The sequence below is a fragment of the Strigops habroptila genome, chromosome 4 (assembly GCF_004027225.2).
Source record: "Strigops habroptila isolate Jane chromosome 4, bStrHab1.2.pri, whole genome shotgun sequence".
Classification (NCBI taxonomy): Eukaryota; Metazoa; Chordata; class Aves; order Psittaciformes; family Psittacidae; genus Strigops; species Strigops habroptila.
In genome coordinates this window covers 52,310,319-52,329,727 of record NC_046358.1, presented here as the reverse complement: position 1 = coordinate 52,329,727, position 19,409 = coordinate 52,310,319, and the positions used below count along the sequence as shown (strand labels likewise).

General features: G+C 43.8%; 1 protein-coding gene and 1 long non-coding RNA gene across 10 annotated transcripts in view; one reads left to right on the top strand and one right to left on the bottom strand.

Annotated features, from left to right (window-relative positions):
* The window catches only part of PTPN5 (protein tyrosine phosphatase non-receptor type 5), an 83,213-nt gene extending 78,450 nt beyond the window's left edge, over positions 1 to 4,763 (bottom strand). Inside the window, exons 1-2 of one of the 7 annotated variants that reach the window (XM_030483419.1) lie at positions 4,484 to 4,763; positions 795 to 940 (exon numbers count right to left, since the gene is read on the bottom strand). The gene's annotated coding sequence lies outside the window, so the exon portion shown is untranslated. Of the gene's footprint in view, positions 1 to 794; positions 941 to 1,163; positions 1,396 to 3,754; positions 4,168 to 4,355 lie in introns of those variants that run through there. The other 6 variants (XM_030483422.1, XM_030483423.1, XM_030483424.1 and 3 more) reach the window with 6 other exon arrangements.
* A 2,944-nt stretch (positions 4,764 to 7,707) lies between these two features.
* LOC115606586 overlaps positions 7,708 to 19,409 on the top strand; it is a 45,626-nt gene continuing 33,924 nt past the window's right edge. For 2 of the 3 annotated variants that reach the window (XR_003990935.1, XR_003990934.1), the window contains exon 1: positions 16,569 to 16,834. This is a non-coding gene — a long non-coding RNA (uncharacterized LOC115606586). Of the gene's footprint in view, positions 7,981 to 9,056; positions 9,189 to 16,568; positions 16,835 to 19,409 lie in introns of those variants that run through there. The other variant, XR_003990936.1, reaches the window with a different exon arrangement.

Genomic DNA, 19,409 nt, shown 5'->3' with positions numbered 1-19,409 from the left:
GTGCAAAACTAGCAAGCAGGCTCTGCACACTGCAGCTATTAGTAACTTTTTATTGAAACTTTGAAAATCTGTCTCAACATCTGGCACACCTGGAAGCACCAAGTTTGCGCACACAGGATTACGAAGATAGCTATCATCCTGAACAAATTCATGCACATAGAAGATATTACATACTGTTGTCACTCTTGCACTCATTACTATTTGAGCCTAGCATAATTTATTCAATTCTTTTAGAAAAGATGGTCTAAATAGCTTTATTATACTGCAATAATTGACAAGGCTACTCTGAAGGCGTTTATCTGACAATAGATAAGAGAGACTCTCCGTAACTTAAGTGAGTTGCTTAGACTTGAAGGATGAGCTTGTGTCAAAAACAAGAGTTCCCATTGACACATGCTATTGTGTCCACAGGTCAGCATTGCTATAAAAATGCAGGTTGCACTATCTAGCTGTTATACCCATAAGCACAGCAGTAAAACACAGAATGAAAGCAGTTATGATACCAAATCACAAAGAAAACAAGAAACAATTTTTTTGTGCTAGAGGTCCGCCTCTTAAAAATACTAAATATTTTGGGCAGCTACCCTTGATCTTAAACCAGGGTCAGTCTGTTACTTTTCATTTCAACCATCTCTTAGACATGCAAAAAAGGATTTGAGCCGCACTGAAACAAATTATGAAAGACTGCTCCTGCCCTGAACAGGTTAAAAGTCAGGTTACATCCAGCAGAACTCTAAGCAAGAAAGGACTAAAAGGAAAAAAGATACAAACCAAGAACATACAGTATCACTTACTGTAATTCTAGCTGGTCACAAATCAGGAGTCTTAGAACACAGGAGATCAATTCTGACTTCTAACGTGCAAATTATTACATACTAGCTCTTTAAAATGCCGCTCAAGATCACAGGTCAAGTTGGTTCCATACCATTAAGGGAGGAGTCTGAAAAGAGCCAAAAAAGAGTTACTGTGCCTGAGCCCCATAGTGAGATAAAAAAATCTGCCACCTTCCACAGACATCCAAGACTCTTGCCTTTCTCATAGCTCGCTCGCTATGTGGTAGCACACATACATACGGCATACACATACTCTGCATCTCATCTGGCCTTATTCTGCTAAAGATGCTTTAGTACAAATCAGCTCTTCAGTTCTTAACTTTCACTTACGTGTTTGGTTTTGTTGGGGTTTTTTGGCAGGGAGTCTCAAATATCCTCTAAAGTAGGAACTCTTTATATCTGAAAACTAAAAATAAACTCTTTGAAGTGTCAGCTTAAACCAAGAACCCATGCCCTGTCGCAGGTTAAATCTTGGGTCCCATCAGTCACACTTTGCTGTGGTTCACACAGGCTAAGAAGCAAACTGAAAGAGAACTCCAATAGCAAAATTCTCAGTTATTTTAGTGAAGATGGGACTTTATCAAGCACCTTTTAAAAAGCTACAATTCAGAAAGCCTCCCCTGCAAAAGCCGACAGGGCTGTAGTCTTCACTGCCTCTTTCTGCCTTTTGACTTAACATCCCACATAACAGAGTGATCTGGTGAAGCAACTAACAACCAACAAAACCTGCTTCTGATGAGGGTTTGTTTGTGGACAATTGGGAGGTAAAGCCAAGCAAGTGGCATTCTTTAAAGTAAACTCATAGGCAAATTTACTCATTTTCAAAACAGAAATTTCCTAATTTGTACATTAACTTCCCTATCTCATCTCTCTCCCAAGCCCAAAACAGCTAAATGGCTGATCTTTTCAGGAAGAAGCAGAAAGTTAGAACGATTCCTCCCCCCACCCCCACCCCGTGCTGCAAATCAGTGTAATTGCTCCTTCTGCAGCAACATCTGCCTTTACAAATACTGAGAAAGCAGATACTGGAAAGCATCCTGCTACATGGATTTTGAGATCCATAAAACAAAATAAATGTTCACAGATAACTTTTCTAGGGGCCCCCTCTCCCTTTTTAAGCATAAGCTGCGTAATAGAAAACAGCTCTTTAATTTCAAAACAGTTTAGGTCCTTAAAAGCTGAATGTATGTGTTTGCTTTTGTGCTTTGTACTTTATCAATACTAATATCCAAAGATGCATGCTATAATCATCGAGATTTGCATTCTTCTTGTGTATTCTACCATTTATATATTAAATTGTTACTAAACTAATGGTCTTGCTATTTAAAGACTCTTGTTTTACATGCACAACATTCAGGTGGCAACTCTGTCTCCAGTGGAGTGACAAACACTCTAAAGCTTAGCCCTTAAACCACAAGGATAATGCAAAATGAGGAGTAAAAAGAAAAAACAACAAGAACCCTAAAAATCCAAACAACAAAACCATCAATGAAATATTACAAAGAATAAAGCCTATTCAATTACAACAAAATGAATTAAACAAATGAACACGTGCTTACTTTCCTGAACATACCTACTGAAAATGTTGGGACTCATTATATGCAAATCTAAAATGAGAGTTATGGTGTCCACCTTATTCACACTCAAACCAATAGGCTAAACTTTCTCTCAATGAATGCATTTTGAGTCCCTGAACAATCCTTGGCTTTGGATATACAACCCTAATTCAAATATAGCAATGAAAACATTGACAAAAGCACTACATTCTGCTACTCCAAAGGGAAAAAATTGCAAAACAAGCATAGGGCAAGCAGAGAGAATTTTTTTTTTTACTTCAGATATTCCATACAGTAAAATTCAGCACTCTGTCATGTACCTCACAACTTCTGCTGAAGTCTGTGTGAGCTCTGGGTCTAACCAAGATTTGAACTTGATCCATTAATTATTTAAACAAAAGAGTTCACTCAAACTGTCTAACAAAACACTATAATCAAACTCAAACAAAAAACCTGCTTCCTCACTATATACAACACTCATGAAATAAAGAGGCCAATGCAGCCACACTTCTTTCTCATCAGTTATTGCTCTCACACAAGCAACAGAATTTGATCCTCATCTGTAAATCTTTGCCAATCAGGTAGTAGGTAGCCTGTGGAGCTGGATCCAAACCCCAGAAACTTTGTAAATAATGCTGTAATACAAAGGCTTAACCTACTAAATCTATTTTTCTTTTCAAAATATCATGTAAAAATCACATTCTCACTAGAACGTAACTGCGTAACAAGATAATCTTATGTAAAGTTTGAAAAACAAAAATAAAATTGCAAATAAGCTCAACAGGGCATATGTGAAGCCTCTGCTGTTCCACCCAGAACTCCACCAAAATCCAGCTGCACTCAAGTCTCCAGCTTCCCAACACTATTACCTACAACGCCAACTATCCTGATCTCAGCACTGCCACCTAGTAGAAAGTGGCAGTGCACCACGGCTGCCTGTCACATCAGCTCAAAGGCAGCAATATTCCCGAAAAGCAACCGAAAGCTGTTGCTGCTAAAATTTTAACTGCAGCCAGTAGTTAACTACTGACTATAGCGGTCAGAAGGCAGCCTCCCCCAAATCCCCCTGTCCTTCCCAGCCGAAATCCGCTAAGCGCATACACCAGCATCTGCTTCGCGTGTCTTGGCGTGTTCTTCGGCGGGGGAAAACATGAACATTCATACTGCGAGCGCCCAACCTTGTGCACGCCGCCCCCCGCCCCGGGCCCGGCGAGCGGCTGCCGGGGGCAGGGACGGGAGGGGAGCGGGCGGAGACGGGCTCAGCGCTCCCCGCAGCTCCAGGAGCACCACCGCCGGCTTCCCCCGCCCCAGCCCCTCGCCCAGCAGCCCCTCCGCGCATCGGCCAGGCTACTGCGGCTTGCCCACCTCCGAGCATCGTCCTTCCCCAGGGGACCGGGCTGCCGCTGTTGCATGCCTCTCTGTGCAGCGGGACGCGATGGGAAGCGGACGCAGGGAAAGCCAAGCAAGGGACCTGCCCTGCCCGCCACCGGCCTAAGGCACAGCCCGAGGTGTGCAGCCGCCCCCCGCAGCCCTGGGAGCGGCCGCTGCAGCACAGCACAGCCTTGCCTTACCTCACCTCCCTGGCTCCGGGGATCATCATCCGCCGCCGCCGCCGCCGCCTCCCGTGCCCGCCCCCACCTGCGCCGTCCCTCCCCGCCCCGCACTCAGGTGCGGAGGGAGCACAAAGGCAGCACCGCCCGCTGCGGGGGGGCAGCGGGGCCATACACGCCGCGCCTCTCCCCCGCCGAGCCCCCAGCCCTGCCGCGCACTGCACCGGCGCCCCCACGCCCGCCGCCCGCTGCCTCCCGCACCCTTTCCTCCCCTCCCCGCTACTGAGCGCCCTGCCCACCTCAGCCCTCTGCGGGGCGCGCGCGCCGGCTGGCCGTCCTCCCCCCCCGAAACCGCTACGACCGTTGAAACCGTTACAACTTGCCCCGAGCCTCTCCGCAAACCTCCCCTCGCACACCTTGCACCCCCTGCTGGTCGGTACCCGGGACCACGAAGCGCCCCTCAGCCTGTGAGGAAGTTCCACAGCCCCGGGGAGAGCCGAGCGCGACCTGCCACCCCACGTATCCCCCCGCCACTGACACACACCGGGGTCGCCCTCCGGCGAGCGGCGGGGGCAGGCGATCCTTCTCCTCCGCAGCCCCCGGCTGACCACCACAGCGCCCTGCCTCCCCTTCACCGGAGGCAGCGACCCCTCCCGCTCAGCGCTCCCGCCAGACGGAGTGCCCGCCGCCGTCGAGTGGGGGTGTGTGGTGGAGGGGGGACAGGTGATGAGCTAGCAAGAGGAGAGCCGCCACTGTGCTCCCCCCGCAGTGGCGGGAAGGTGTGTGGTGCAAACCCGCTCCCGCCTTCCCCGCACCCCGTCTCTGCGGATGCCCCCGGGAAGGGCTGCGAGGCTGGCATCGGCAGCGACAACAGCCACCCCCGCCCCCGGGAAGGCTGTTCTCCCTCCCTCTCCCTCGCTCGCCTTCTTTTCAGCTCGGCCGTTTGACTGACAGGGAGCCTTCCAGCGGCCGCCCACGCGCGCTCCCGTTTCCCCTCAGTCGGAGAGGGAGATGGCGAAGGAGAAAGCATGAATGAAACAGGCGGCGAGCGGGAGCGCTCAGCGGCGGCCGGAGGGAAGGCGGCCCCCGCCCCCCGGAGCGCCGCAGCGAGGCCCCATGGGGGCGGTGGGCTCCGCCGGTAGGCCCGGGTGGGTAGGGCGGCGTGCCGCAGGCAGCGCTGCGGCGGGGCGGCCGTGCTCCCAGCCTCGCCTGTGGGCTGCTGCCGCTTCCTGAGGGCTCAGGACCGGCTGCGGCAGGCTGCCAGCGGCTGCCTCCTGTCTCCCTCCTCAGAGGGGGCTGAGAGGCCATTTTAAGACGCAGTTGTCCCTCCTCAGGGGTTTGTTCCTACCATTTAGGATGCCCAAGGAAGTTGTGAATGCTCCATTTCTGGCTGTGTTCAATGCCAGGTTGGATGGGGCCTTGAGCAACCTGGTCTAGTGGAAGGTGTCCCTGCCCATGGCAGGGGGGTTGGAACTAGATGATCTTAAGGTCCTTTTCAACCCAAACCATTCTCTGATTCAGTCCCCACGTTCCTGGGCCTGCATCTGAACAGTGGCTAGAGCACATGGGTCCCTGTGGCTTGGTGCAAATGCATTAGCTAGCATGGTTGACTATGTGTTCAAGCAGATGAAGAGTCTGCCCCCCATCAGCTGAAGTTTGGGTGAAAAAACTTAGGTCAGAAGGTGGAAGGTTGTTGCCTTCTAGAACCAGAGCTATGACTGTGGCCTTATATGTAGGCAACATGGCTGATTCCTCATCTCCCATAAACCTACTTTGCTTGACCAAAGGCAACCCATTTTGTCCTGCTAAAACCCCAGCACCTGGTATCTGAACTAGAACTCTTGTTGTGAAATAGGAGGGAGGAAAGGATCTCAAAGACTATTTTAAGCCCCTTTGGGGTTTTTTTCGAGTGATTACTTGGTTCTGTGGGGCAGCCTTGTAATCCTTTTGTTCCTCAGATCAGTTGTCCATATAAAGGTTGTAACTTGTTAAACACATACTTCACAACCTCTGGCTGGGGATCTGAGGTTTTCCCAGTGCTTTGGCGTGAATATCATACAGTTTCATTTGTGATGTTAGTTTTACTAGCCTAATTTACTGGAGAGTCAAAGCATTAAATGTTCAGGTAATGGGGGCCTACCAGGTCAGCGAAATTACCTCAGTGTCCATTCACTGAAGGTCAGTAATTCCACTGAGTTACTTCATATATATTTTCTTAATTTTATTTACTGGAATTATTGATTGGAAAACCCATGAGTGTTTATCTATCTAAATCTCTCCTACAATTTAAATTGAACAGGGCATGTTCCACTTCGGAATATGCATGGAATATTTTGTTATATAGTGTTAGAGACATTATATGCATGCTGTACTTGAGACATATCTGCATTTGCAGTTACATAATCAATAAACATTGGTTTTCATCCCATGAATCTAGAATCAGATTCTGAGCTGTTTTAAATCTGTATGCCTCCACAAATTTAATGCCTGCCAGGAAATTTATATCAGCTAGAATTTTAGCCTCTGAATTTAAAAAGCTGCTTTGGATTCATATGATGAGAAGTGTCTTAGTAAGTTTACTTTTTAAATTTTGCATTTCTGAAAACTGAGTGCACAATAAAACATTGTCAGGTCCTTTGCTATAGAATAACAAATGTAAGATTATATTTTAGATGGGGCAATGCAGTTCATTATGTATTTGTTTTATAAGGTTCTTATGTTTGTGCTAGCAGTTCAACATGACTCACCTACAGTACATATCACTGCCACAGCTGTTGTAAACCTTTTTCTGAGTCAGAGAATGACTTTATGACCCAGAATTCTGGCAGTGAGTACTATCCTAGTGATTTTCCCAATTAGGAGAGAATTGCGACTTGGTATCAGTGCATGGTGAGTCAGAATTTGATGTAAGAGGCAAAACTGGACTCCTCAGTTACTACAGGACTAGCTCAGTATCCTCTTCCCTTCAAAAGTCAGTGGCATGAAAACCTGGAATGAGCCTGTGATGGGATCTCCTCTTAGAGTTCAGAAAGACTGCATGGACCAGGGAATTGGCTCTCCTCGGTCCCAAATGCTCTTAGCTACTGTACCAGCCATCTGCTGCTTGTTGCTTTGGGGTGCACAGTAGCTTTGCAAGGGAATGCGGCCAGAACAGTGAATAGTTGGGAGGCAGCAAGGCTTCTCTGCTTTACTCTGAGGAACCGTTTTGCTTCTTGGGCCTACCAAAGTGCAGGAGGTATGACATTAAACTCACACGTGCTACTGCTGTGTGCTTCTCTACGCTGGGTTGGGAGTTTCATTTGGGTTTTGGGGTTGGTTGGTTTCTGAAAAACAGCCCAAATCTGCCCCAGCTGGTTTTGGATAGCAAAATTTGGGTACCCTGTAAGCTGCCAACTGTTTGCTGCAGAGAGCATGTTGGAATTGGTCAATCAGCTACTCTGTTAAAATTATGTCAGAAGGGGCCAACCTTTAGGGTTGGGTATATGGCTGAAGCAATTAGGGCATGATTAGCTTGAATTTCGGCTGGCTGCAGTCTGGCATTAAGGTTTGTCACCCAGCCAGTCAGGCTCTAGCAGGGCTAGGTCCTAGCTTGAGTCTGCGGAGGGCAGTGAGAAGGAGTGATGGGTGGGGAAAGCCAAAATCACAAGCTGCTGCAATTAGGAAGGATTTAAGTGTGAGATTGGGGTGAGGCTAGCACCAGACATGAGGCAGAGGGTGAAGATTAGAGATTTAGTGACCAGTCAGCTGGGTTTATTGCCAGCTATGCTAGGGACTTCACTGTTGACTCTGGCAGCAGCTTTCTGCTAGGCAGCAGAGATTGCTGGCTTAGGGTTACAGCTGAGGGATCAGGATTGAACTGTTGGTGAAGCACAGCTGATGAGCCAGGTTTGAGATAGTGTTTCAGCACTGAATAATTTTGAGGCATCTACTTGTATGGTTGTGGAGCAGAGGCTGTAGCTGCAATTTGGGTTAAAGCTTGATCTTGCTGAGAGTGAAGCATGCACTTACGCTAATCTGGGTCTGGGGCTGCTGTTGGACCAGGTAAGGGATCCTGGGTAAGGGTTAAGGTGGGAACAGCTGGGAATTTGTAACATTTGAAGATCGTACACTGCCGTATTTGTGTCCTTGTGAATCTGTATGTCCGTTTGATTTTGTGGCTCAGAAAGTCATTGAAAATCTAGTTCAGCTGGTTTCTAAATGACTTTGGTTTTTATTTCCCTTTTGACCTTCCAATTACTTGCAGCAAAGAGCAGTCAGGCCCTCACGACATGCTGCTTTTGGTGAAATTCCTGTTAGTGGATGAGGCATGTGACTTGAGGCTGCTCTTTGGGACTGCCTTTGCTACAGAGGTATTTTATTTTTGTTTTTAAACCTCAAACCTCAGGTTCACACAAGCAAATCAGCCTTCTGGAGGTAAAAAGTCAATGAGGGTTTTAATTTTATGACAAGATAGACCTACAGAGGTCAAAGTGTTACATGGGGTGCACTGGTGAGGTTGCTTCCTTTCCCAGCATTTCATCTGCAGAAAAACAGCTGACCTGCACTAGCAACTATGACCTAACAGCAGCCCAGTTCTTGGATGTAAGAGCAAGCCTTGTGGAATCACAGGCACCATTGTCAGTAATTCTTTTTTTTTTTTGAGGATCTGTGGCAGAGAGAGTAGGAGCAGCTTTCTCCACTGAAAACCCTCTCCAAACACCAAGGTGACACCTTCAGAAGAATGATGAGCTGTTCAGCTGTAGCTTTGACGCTTCATGTGCCACTCAGTTGTTATTTTTAAAAAGAGGAGGGTCCCATTGACAACATAGCAGATAAAACGTCACAGTGGACTTGCATTGTCTTGGGGGAAGGGAGCGAAGTAGCAGTTAATAAATAATGCAACACCTCTGGGCCTTGCTCCCAAATGGATCAGTTCTTTCAAATTAGCCAAATCTGCTGCATTTATCTGGCCATGTTGCTACATATGGGCTGCATCCTTTTTATTCTTTTTTTTCACTTTGTATTCTAAGGAGAAGATTAATCCTGCTTCTAGTGGGAAGAGACCAGTGAAACCTGGCAGGCTTTTGTATTTCTTTTCCCCCTCTTGGTTACTTCAGCTATGGTCATCTTTTAAACAGGACAGATCTTACACAGAGATGGTGGAATAAAAGAACCAGAAGGCTAACCAGAGATGGCAGAGAGAGCTGTTGAGCTCCATTGTAAACTGATGAGAGAAATGTTTCCAGCCCAGCTCAATAGTTCTGCATCAGGTATGTGAAGTCATACAAAATGAACATATCCACATTTCCTTAAGGCTTCTCCAAACCATATTAGGGCCAGCTTACATTTGGCTTTAAAGTCAGGTGTTATCTCCTCATCTCTTTCTTGTCCTGAGGTAAGGCAAGGAAGAAGTGATGGAGGTGCGCTTACTCTGTGCAAGTATCCTCAAACTACCGAGGGCAGATCCTTCAGTGATAGAGGGTTAGTTGTGTTGTGTTTTGTTTTGTTTGACTGGGGGTTTGTTTCTTTTTTCCTTTATCCTTTTGTTTGTTTGTTTGTTTTGGGTTTTTTTGGTGGTTTTTGTTTGTTTGTTTCTACGAAAGGCTGTTCTAAAAATATGTCAGTACAAAGATGCTTTTTCTTATCTTTGAAAGGTTGTGGCAAAGGTTGTGAGGGGAGGTCCCCAGTGACATGAGAAAGGCAAGTGTGATGCCCATCTCCAAAAAAGGGCAAGCAGGAAGATTTGTGTTACCGCAGGCTCGTCAGTTCCACTTCAGTCACTGGGCACGTTATGAAGGAGATTTGCCTGGAAGTAATTTTTAGGCACATGAAGGAGAGAAGATGGTGGCTGGGAACATCAAAAATGGGCTTACCAAAGACAAACCATACCTGTCCAGTCTGGTTGTCTTGTATGATGAAGTTTAGTTCAGGGAACAAAAGGAAAACAGTATATGTTGTTTACCTTGACATTAGCAAGGCTTTTGACTTAGTTTCCTATAGCATCTGTGTAGACAATTGGAGACGTATGGAATGATAGGTGAGCTGCAAGATGGGAGAAAAATTGGCTGAGCCCCAGGGCTTGAAGGGTAGTGGTCAACAATTCAAAATTTACCTGGTGACTGGTTATTAGTGATGTTTCTCTGGGGCTGTTGCTGTTTAATAGCCTTATCAATACCTACATGAGGGGACAGACTATACCCTCATTTCACGAATGAAACAAAATTGAGGCTGCAGTTCAGAGGGGTGTTGAGAAACTGAGGAATGGGCTGGCAGAAACTTCGTGATGTTCAGAGGCAAATGTAGAGTTTTGTGCTTTTGTGCAAAGTCTTGTATAGTCCTATATTTTTTTGTATTGGGGTAATCCCATGTGACACAGTACCAGCTAGGGATCATCTGGCCAGAGAGCAGCTTTGCAGGAAAGGATGTGGGAGTCCCAGTGTATGACAAGTTGAACCGGAATCAGCAGTGTGCTCTTGCAGCAGTGAAGGCCAACTGCATACCAGGTTATATATTAGAAAAAGCATAGGCAGCAGTTGAGACAAGGGATTTCTGCCCTCTGTACGGTATTTGTATAGGGAAACTCGTAACACCAGATGCAGCCTCACAAGAGAGAGATTAACAAAATGGAGAGAGTATAGTGGAGGATTCCCTAAGATGGTTAGAGCTGGAGCACACTGCTGCAAAGACAGGTTGAAAACGCTGAGGATTGGCTGTTGTTTGGGTTTTTTGAGGTGGATTTTGGTTGGTTTGGTTTGTTTTTCTTTCTTTTTTTCTTTTTTTTTTTTTCCCCAAACCTGGATAAGAGGAGGCAAGGGGAAGGATCATAGTGCTGTCTTCACCTACCTAACAGTGAGTAATAAAGACAGAATCAGACTCTGCATTGCAAAAGAACTGGAGGCAGGAGGCATGCGCTCTTAAGTTGTAGCAAGAGCTGCCTTCAGATACAAGGAAATTGTGACTATCACAGTAAGCATGATTAACAACTGGCACAGGCTGCCCAGAGAGACTGTGGTATCTTCATACTTGGTGGTACTCATAACTCAGCTGGATAATGCCCTGAGCAACCTCATTTAACTTTCTTGTTGGTCCTGCTTGTAGTAGGAATTGGACCAGATGACCTCTACAGGTCCCTTCCAACCTGAATTATTCTGTGGTTTTAGAGGGAATCTTTGCAGTTAGTCTTTGACAATGACTCTGTATTTTGATTTTCCAAGAAAGGTGTGTAAGGTTAAGGCAAAGGAACAGAAAGAACTGTGTGAAACAGTGGGGTAAAAAAGTCAGGTAGTAGGTAGAAGATTTAGGAAGAGCCTGTGCAGTGGATTCTGGTCAGAGGAGGAAAGAAATGTATGTGAGCCATTTGCAGGAACTGACTTGGGTTGATGTGGAAACATTTTGTTAAACAGGCAAAATGCATGGAGCTTTGTATGCTGCCTGCTTAGTTGACCCCTTTGTTTTGTAGTACCCTTCATGTCTTCCCCTCCGACCACTTTTCTTATCTCTGTATGCATGATACAAATCAAGATATCTTTACTGAATTGAACAGAACCACACCACATTTGTTTTGGTTAAATATGAAATTAAAACTAGGGAGCTGTTTTCATGCAGTAAACTTGGTAGGAGCATAAGGGAGAAATGCGACTTAAAATAGCATTTGGGAAATATATATAGCAAAATGAACAAACAATCTGCAGTGAGTCATGTCCAGCGGTTCTTGCAATAAAAGAAAGGGGAGCTTCTCTGAGGAAACTAACTGGGGATAGCTTTTGCTTATCTGGAGCTGGAGCTACCCTCTGGGTACAGCATTTTGGCAGTGCCTATTTGCCCTGTAGCAATAGGATGTGCTGGCCCCAGGGGAGCGTAGCACTTGGTGCTCACAGCAAATCAGACTGGTGGTAACACAAAATCTGAACTGGTTTCTGAATTGCCAGCACACAGGAGCACTCATAGAGATGAATCATGTCCAACTTGAGTCAGTGTTGTCTTGAGTCCTGGTGCCTGCTTCAGCTCTCTTGTCCTGTAACAGGCTGCATCTCTGCACTTAGCTAGTACCCCCTGAAGCCAGTGTATCCCTTTGTGGGTACAAAGCACTCTGAGCAGTGATTATTGCAGGACTGGACCATACACAATCATGCATTGAGAGACCCTTTGCTAACCTAGCAAAGAAATCTTCCAGTTAAGGAAATGTGATTTAAAATCGGGTTTGTCTGGCAAGCAAAGAGCAAGAACTGCCATTTTACACAGGGCCAAAGGCTATACTGTGTGCCCTGGGGACATGACTGTCTTAGGGGAATCTGCTGCAACATAGTTACCCTCTTACCTAGCTGCTATGCTGACTTATTTTATAAGCTGGTGGTACTGCTGCCCTGAAGCAAAACTAACTGTGCTAAGGTGGAAGGAAGCAGCTCAGCACAGGTTTGCTTTTAGAAGCTTTGAAACCCAAGTGAAGCAGGATAGAATTGGCCAGGTTGGATGGCAGCGATTTGGCTATCTCTATTAAATATAAAACTCAACAGACAGTAGAGAGAAGGGGCTCTGATGACACTATTTCAGCTTTGTTCTCATGGTAACCATTATGTCATCAGGATACCATGGTTACTATAATACTTATATTTCAAATGTTAAAAAAGGGAGAAGGAGGAAAGAAACTTTTTCCAACTTCAACCAAAGTTAAGAAAGAGATGTGTTTATTCAGAATTAAATAGTCATAAGGAAGGATTAACCAGCAGTTGTTAATGCTTCATGCAAAAGCCATTTTGAAACCATGAAGAACTGTTTTAATTAGTAATTGCTGTTTCTGCTGCTGTCCCTGTCACCATATGGTGCATGTCCTGGGGTTTCCCCTCTCTCAGCTTGTATCACCAGCAGCTATTTTGATAAACACATACTGCAGAAGTCTAACATGGTTATATTCAAAACTTTGGAAGCATAATTTCTGGTTGAGGTAAAAACCTCTATTTGCACAAAAGTCAGAAATGAAAAATCTCAAAGTTTGAGATTGGGACTGTGAGGTTATCTCACTTTAGAGGTTCAAGAAAAGCAAAAGAAGTCTTGGCTTGGATGGCCAAGCATATGGCTCAGAGGAAATCATAATGGCAGCTTGCTATTCCTTGTTTGAGGACAAGAAGTGCACTGATGGCAGTGTGATTTCATGGGATCATGCCTGCAGACCTCTATGGGTATAGCATGAAAGATACCTTTGCTGAAGGAGAGAACGAACATGTGCTTTGATACTGTGAGATTGTACAGTTTTGAAAATGGTCTGATAATGGGAAGTGGAAGAGCTTTAGATCATTCTATGTATGAATATGAGAAGGAACAAAAATAAAATAGACAATGCATGTATTTTCAAAAGTAGCTGGTGTTCATGGGACCTTTGGTATGTGTAACTACTCATCTTAAGACTGCTTAAGGAAATTGGTGGGCATTCTGTGCGCTGTCAGTGTCAGGTCCTGGGAGATAGTTCAAGACAGAATCCACAAATGCAAGACATTTAAGATTTCAAATTCACTTTTGGAACTCTTGTGAGTTCAGGATTGCTCAGTTTGTGCAGAGCTGACTTTGAAAAGGTAGGAAAAAATATTAACAAAATATTATGTAGTAAGATCTGATGGGGAAATTCTAAAATCAAAATAATTTTATTTACCTTCTGTAATTGCTTGATCATATCGCCTGTATTGTTCTTCCTCCATTTTCCCCCGATATTTGTTATCACTGATTGAATTATCTTATTCTAAATTAGACAGTAAATTCCTGAGGTCAGGATTGCAGTTTTCTACAGCAACTCAACAGGGCTGAATCATAACAAAGCAGGTGAGACTCTTACAAAAGCATGAAACTACACAGGCTGAATTTTAGATGCTTAAAAGACATCTATTTTTGCAAACAGAAATGCAATCCATAGAGAAGTACAGTATGTCGCATTATATATACTCACAGCCCATGAAATTTCTTGTATTAGCCAGCAAGAAAAAGGCTGCTGTGGAAGCTTAATCATAAAGAAATCAATGAGATGTATGGAGTTGACTCTAAAATGTTGCCCTTTAATACATGCCAAGCTTCCCAAAGCATTGAAACACCCCAGTTATCCCTAGATTAATTTGACCTCTGCAGGATCCCTTCTGTCCACATCTAGCATTCAAAACATTGGCTCTGTATGCTACAGCAAGAATGCAAAAAGCATATTTTACATACAAATAGTCAAATCACAAAAGATTTGCCAAAAGCAACAGTATTCACCAGCCAGTTCTCCCTATATGTAAAAATCCACAGTCTGGCTTCAGCTGCTATGATTTCAGGAGAAATGAAAGGGGGCAAAAGCACAAATCTGAGAGGGAAGGCTGTCACTGTAGAGAATGTTGCCTCTTGACTACAAAAAATCCCATGTCAGCAAACAGCTAGTGGTGTTTCTAACAAATTCTCTCTCTATGTATATTAAACTATCATCTGCCCTTTCTTAATGTTCTCTGTAGCCTACCTGATTTTGTACATCTGTTGTAGTCTTGCAAATATTAGTAAACAAGCATTTCACAGTAAACACTGCTGCTACGCAGAATTGATAGACACTTGAGATAGCTGAAGTCTATATAGCTGGGTATGGCTAAAGATTTTTACCTGTTTATCTCTCTGATTTAGTAGTCTACTTGCTCCAGATTGAAGAAAATGTCAAAAATTCTTCTTGGGTACATAAATACAAGCTCTGGTAGCAAGAGACTGCATGCACATTTGGTCCAGGAGTCCCACAGAAAAACGTCTCATAAAAAGTATCTTCTGATTTGGAATAGTCCTACCAAGGTCAGAAATATTTGAAAACATGGGATTTCAGATAACTCGTTCATTAAAGAATCATTTCAGTGATACTTCCTAAGCTTTCCATGTGTCTGGGATAAATACCCTTTGCTGCTGAAGTTCATTCATTACCAGAATGTACCAGCAATTACGGCTGTACAGAGACATGTATATGAATAATGGTGGCCCCAAGGGATCACCATAAGACACGCCAAAAATCTACGCCAGGGCAGACAAACTGATTAGGGCTGCCTTATGATCAATACCTTGAGCAGAGTTCACTGTTATATTTCTAAGAGGTTGCCAGCATAGAAAGTAACTTTTTTGGTTTTAATAGTATCTTGATGGCTTTAAAAATGCCTTCAGTATATTGGAAAAAGACGAGATTTGTTTCTGGTTGAATTAGGTTTCAGTGCATATAATCAGCGAAGAATTTTAACTTGCATGTCATGGCAGGTAACATAAAGACAAGAGATATATATATTTCCTTTTGCTGAAAATAACTTGATTAAGAAACCAAGGACCTGCATATTGTATGCAGTCATCAGAAGTTGGCATATGCTCTGCAAGACTGCTTTGTCTGGCACCTGAAGCTGTTTTCAAGCTTTTTCTTTGAATTCTTCTAGTTGGTATTCGTTCCCAGTCTCGTTGTCACTTAGCATTACTGAACTGCCAGCAGCAGCAGCAGCCTTTCTTTCTGCGTGTTGTGACAAAGCCTAGTTCATCAGGCAGTGCTCAAAAGTTACTCCAAATTGTGACATATGGGAGCTTATGAATTAAGTTTTCTCCTTTTGAAGAGTATTAATAATAAATAATGACAGTAAGAAAAAAAAGAGTAGCAATAGCCTATGTCAGGTGAAAGTTTTCTAGTACAACTTTGGCCTTTTTCTTGGGTAGATACTCCTTTTGCAGAAGATGGAACTGATCATTTCTCTAGAATGCTTTACAGAATATGTGGAAGAACCCACTGTTAATGTCATCTGTCTTAATGCATACATGTATTTTTAATTCTTAGCCTGTTTTTGCCATTACACAAACTATTTCTGCACAAATAACCATAATATAAGTCTGACTTACTTTTGGTTGGGAAAAAAAACCCCAACCCAAACACAAAGAACAAACAAGCAATAAAACAATTCCAAGAATACTTGATTTGAGTCTTCTTTACCTAAACTAACCAGTTGGGAGTAATTGTCTTTGAAAAGCCTTATTGCTATTGCTAAACAGTACCATCTGCCATGTAATTTAGTACCTCTCTACATGCAAAATATGAATGCTGATAAAATTTATATACTTCAAGAAACAGAGAATTTTAATTTTCTGTAATAAACATTTGAGAAAGTCATAAACAATTTCTGTTATTTAGAGCTTGGGTAATGCATGCCAGTTGATGTGTATGATACAGTAGGAGTAATTGACATAGGATCCATATGGCGCTCTAGCACAGAATTCAGCGAGAGAAACTGAAAGGTCATCCAAACTTAAACTGAAGGGTGAGCGTCATCTTAAGTAATTTTTTATCACTATACATAGTGGTATAACATCTGTAACCCTACCCTGTACCTATCTTAAAGGTAGGGTATCTTGCTGTATCTTCTTAAAATGAAGCAGGGGGTAGACTATCACAGTCCTTCAGAGGAGGAGGTGTAAAAAGTGAACAGTTATTATTCAAGAGAGCAAGTGCACTTACTCCAGGCTATACAGCTCTGACAGTTACTGTTTGTGCTGGTTTTGGCTGGGATAGAATTAATTTTCTTCAGAGGGGCTAGTACAAGACTATGTTTTGGATTTGTGTGAAAATGGTGTTTATAGTACAGGCATGTTTTTGTTATTGCTGAGAAGTGCTCACACAGAGCCAAGTCCTTTTCTGCTTTCCCTTCTGCCCCTACTGCAGTGAGTAGGCTGAGGGTGCACAAGAAGTTAGGAGGGGACACAGCTGGGACAGCTAACCCCAGCTGACCAAAGCGGTATTCCAGATCATATGATGCCATGCTCAGCAGTATTAAGCTGGAGGAAGAAGGAAAGGGGGATGTTCAGAGTGATGGCATTTGTCTTCCCAAGTAACTGTTACACATGATGGAGCCCTGCTTTCCTGGAGGTGGCTAAACGCCAAGCTTGCTGATGCGAAGTGGTGAGTGAATTCCTTGCTTTGCTTGTGCATGCAGTTTTTGCTTTACCTGTTAAACTGTCTTTATCTCAACCCACACTTTTTCCCTTCCGGTTCTCTTCCCCATCCCACTGGTTGGGAGTGAGCGAGTGGCTGTGTGGGGTAGTTGTCAGCCACAACAGTGGTCATTGTGTTTTGCAGTACCAGCTCATGACCAGGTGGGGTCAGATAAAAAGTTTTCTAAGAGAAGTGGCTAAGGCCCTGGCACCAAGGAGAGTAAGAAGGTGGGGTTTGGGTGTTGGGGTTGGGTTGTGGTTTTTTTTTGTTTTTTTTGTTTGGGGGTTTTTTGGTTTGGTTTTTTTTTTTTTTTTTTTTTTAGTTTTTAAACTCTCTGTCATGTCCTCTTTTTAAGCATTCTGTATAAGCCAGATACAGAGACAGGGTTCAGAGCAAACTGGACTATTGCTCTGTTCCTGAGTGGCAATAGTTACATCTCATCTTTCTATCTATTTTCTATATAAACCAATGTCATCAGAACAAAGCAATAAACAAGCTTGAGATCTGTGAGTGGTCGTTACTAGGGCCTATAGCAAAGTGCTACTTTGTCAAGGAAATGGAGCCTTGTTAATTGAAAGTGGGCTGTTGAAAACTTTTTACCTGGCTTGTTAATGCCCACCTAATACCTTAGTACTGGAGGAGAAAGGGGAGGGATTCATTTCAGTACTGTACGTCTTAGCTATTACCTCTTGAGAAAAGTCTCCTTCTGACTGGAGTTGTCAAGGGGACAAGCTGCAAATCTAGCAATCTGTCTCTGGAAATGTAGCTTGACTTCCTCACATAGTGCCACCAAATCCTTCTGAAGACAGACAAATAGCAAAGGGTGCTTAATGACTTGGTGTACTCTCAGTGTTTACCAGAGAGGGCCCCAGACAGGGGACCCGACTGGAAATCCTTCTGTCCTTCCTTAAGCTTGACTGCCTATTTTTTTCCTCCGTATAAATCAGTTTGTCAGGTAAGCAGGATAGTGGAAAACAGCACCTGCCCAGATAACAACTCAGCCAGGAGGTGGCCAAAGTTTGTGTCTGGAGAGGGGAAATGATCTTGAATCTTAATCTCTCAGCATATCATTTGACTGTGGAATACTGATGAAGCTTTAGCTCAGAAAAGTGTTGCATTGATTAACTGTTGATGTGAAAGGAATCTTTGTGTGGAGGTTGTTATCCTACAGGAACTGACTGGGAGAGAGGCATTTCCATGAGTCAGTACTTGTGATATGACAGTGTTCAAAGGCAGTGTTAAGAAACTGCAACATTTTGCTGCAGGTCTGGCAGCATTTAATGCTGTTACGGCTAAACCATAGCTACATTATAAAAATCTTAACTTTAAAAGTAAAAATAAATTTTTCTCCTGGTCTGAGTCTTTGGGGAGCAAAACACAGAAGGAAAAGAACCACAGTTTATGATTTAAAAATGTGTTATATTTTTATTCCCCTGTCATTGTCATGGATTTGGATTGCTCAGCTGCAGTGAAATATGAGACCAAAACTGAAGCAGGACAATAAAATACAACATCAGGTGTGACTCTCGTTATATTAGCATAAAATGGGCTAATTCTTCTTTTAATTGAATGCTTTCAATCCTGCTGATTTCAGTAGGATTACACAGCTGTAGCAAACAGCAGCATTTATCCATGGATCTTCTAGTCTCATTAAGCGTAATAGCAGAAGCAAGAGAAGGTATATGAGGTAGTCAACAGTAAATGGTGGGAGTTCAGTATCCTGAGTCTAAATCCACATGATTTAAAGTGGTACCAAAAGGACAAGGTGACAGCATTTCTTAAGTATTTTAGTATCCTTTTATTGTGTTCTGCATGACCCGTATTGATCCTGCTCTGACTGAACCTTTACAGGTTCTCTTGCTTTTACCTCCCCACAACTCCTCTCGAGAGCCTAGGTTTTTGCTCTGGACTGTTCAAGAGAGCAAGGTAGCCTCCTAGCTCTAGCAACAAGGTGGTGAAGGAACTGGAAATGGCTCTTTTTCATGGAACGTACCTCCGTCTTCTCAGTGAAGTTCCAGAGCTTCTATACCTACTGGGGCAGTAGCTACCTGTTGGTGCCAGGGTGTCACAAACGAAGGCAGGGTGGAGGGTTGTGGTGAAGCACAATGTCTAAGGAAGCAGGAGCTCCAATGCAGTCATTGTGCTAAAATTCTGGATGAGGAGATTTCAGCTTCCAGCGAGATCAATTCTCTGTGGAGTGGATGGTATATGAGGGAAATAAAAATCCTCACAGCCTGGAGATTGTCTCATTCCTGATCTGGAGGGTCAAGGCATTGTGTGATGAGGCTGAAGTACTATTTTGAGTATTAGTGTCATTGAAGATTCAAATATATCAGCAATCCTAGCTGAAGTAGTAGGAAAATCCCTTCTATACCTAAATGATTGGTCAAAACTTTTAAATACTGGAGTTTCTTTCTTGAACTCTTCAGAGCTTACTTTACTTTGAACTTTTGTAATTTATTAAGATGGTGTGGCTGTGGACAAAGCCTGCCTTACAGCCTCCTTTACCTCTTGCCCTCAGGCCCTAACTTCAAAGGTGCTA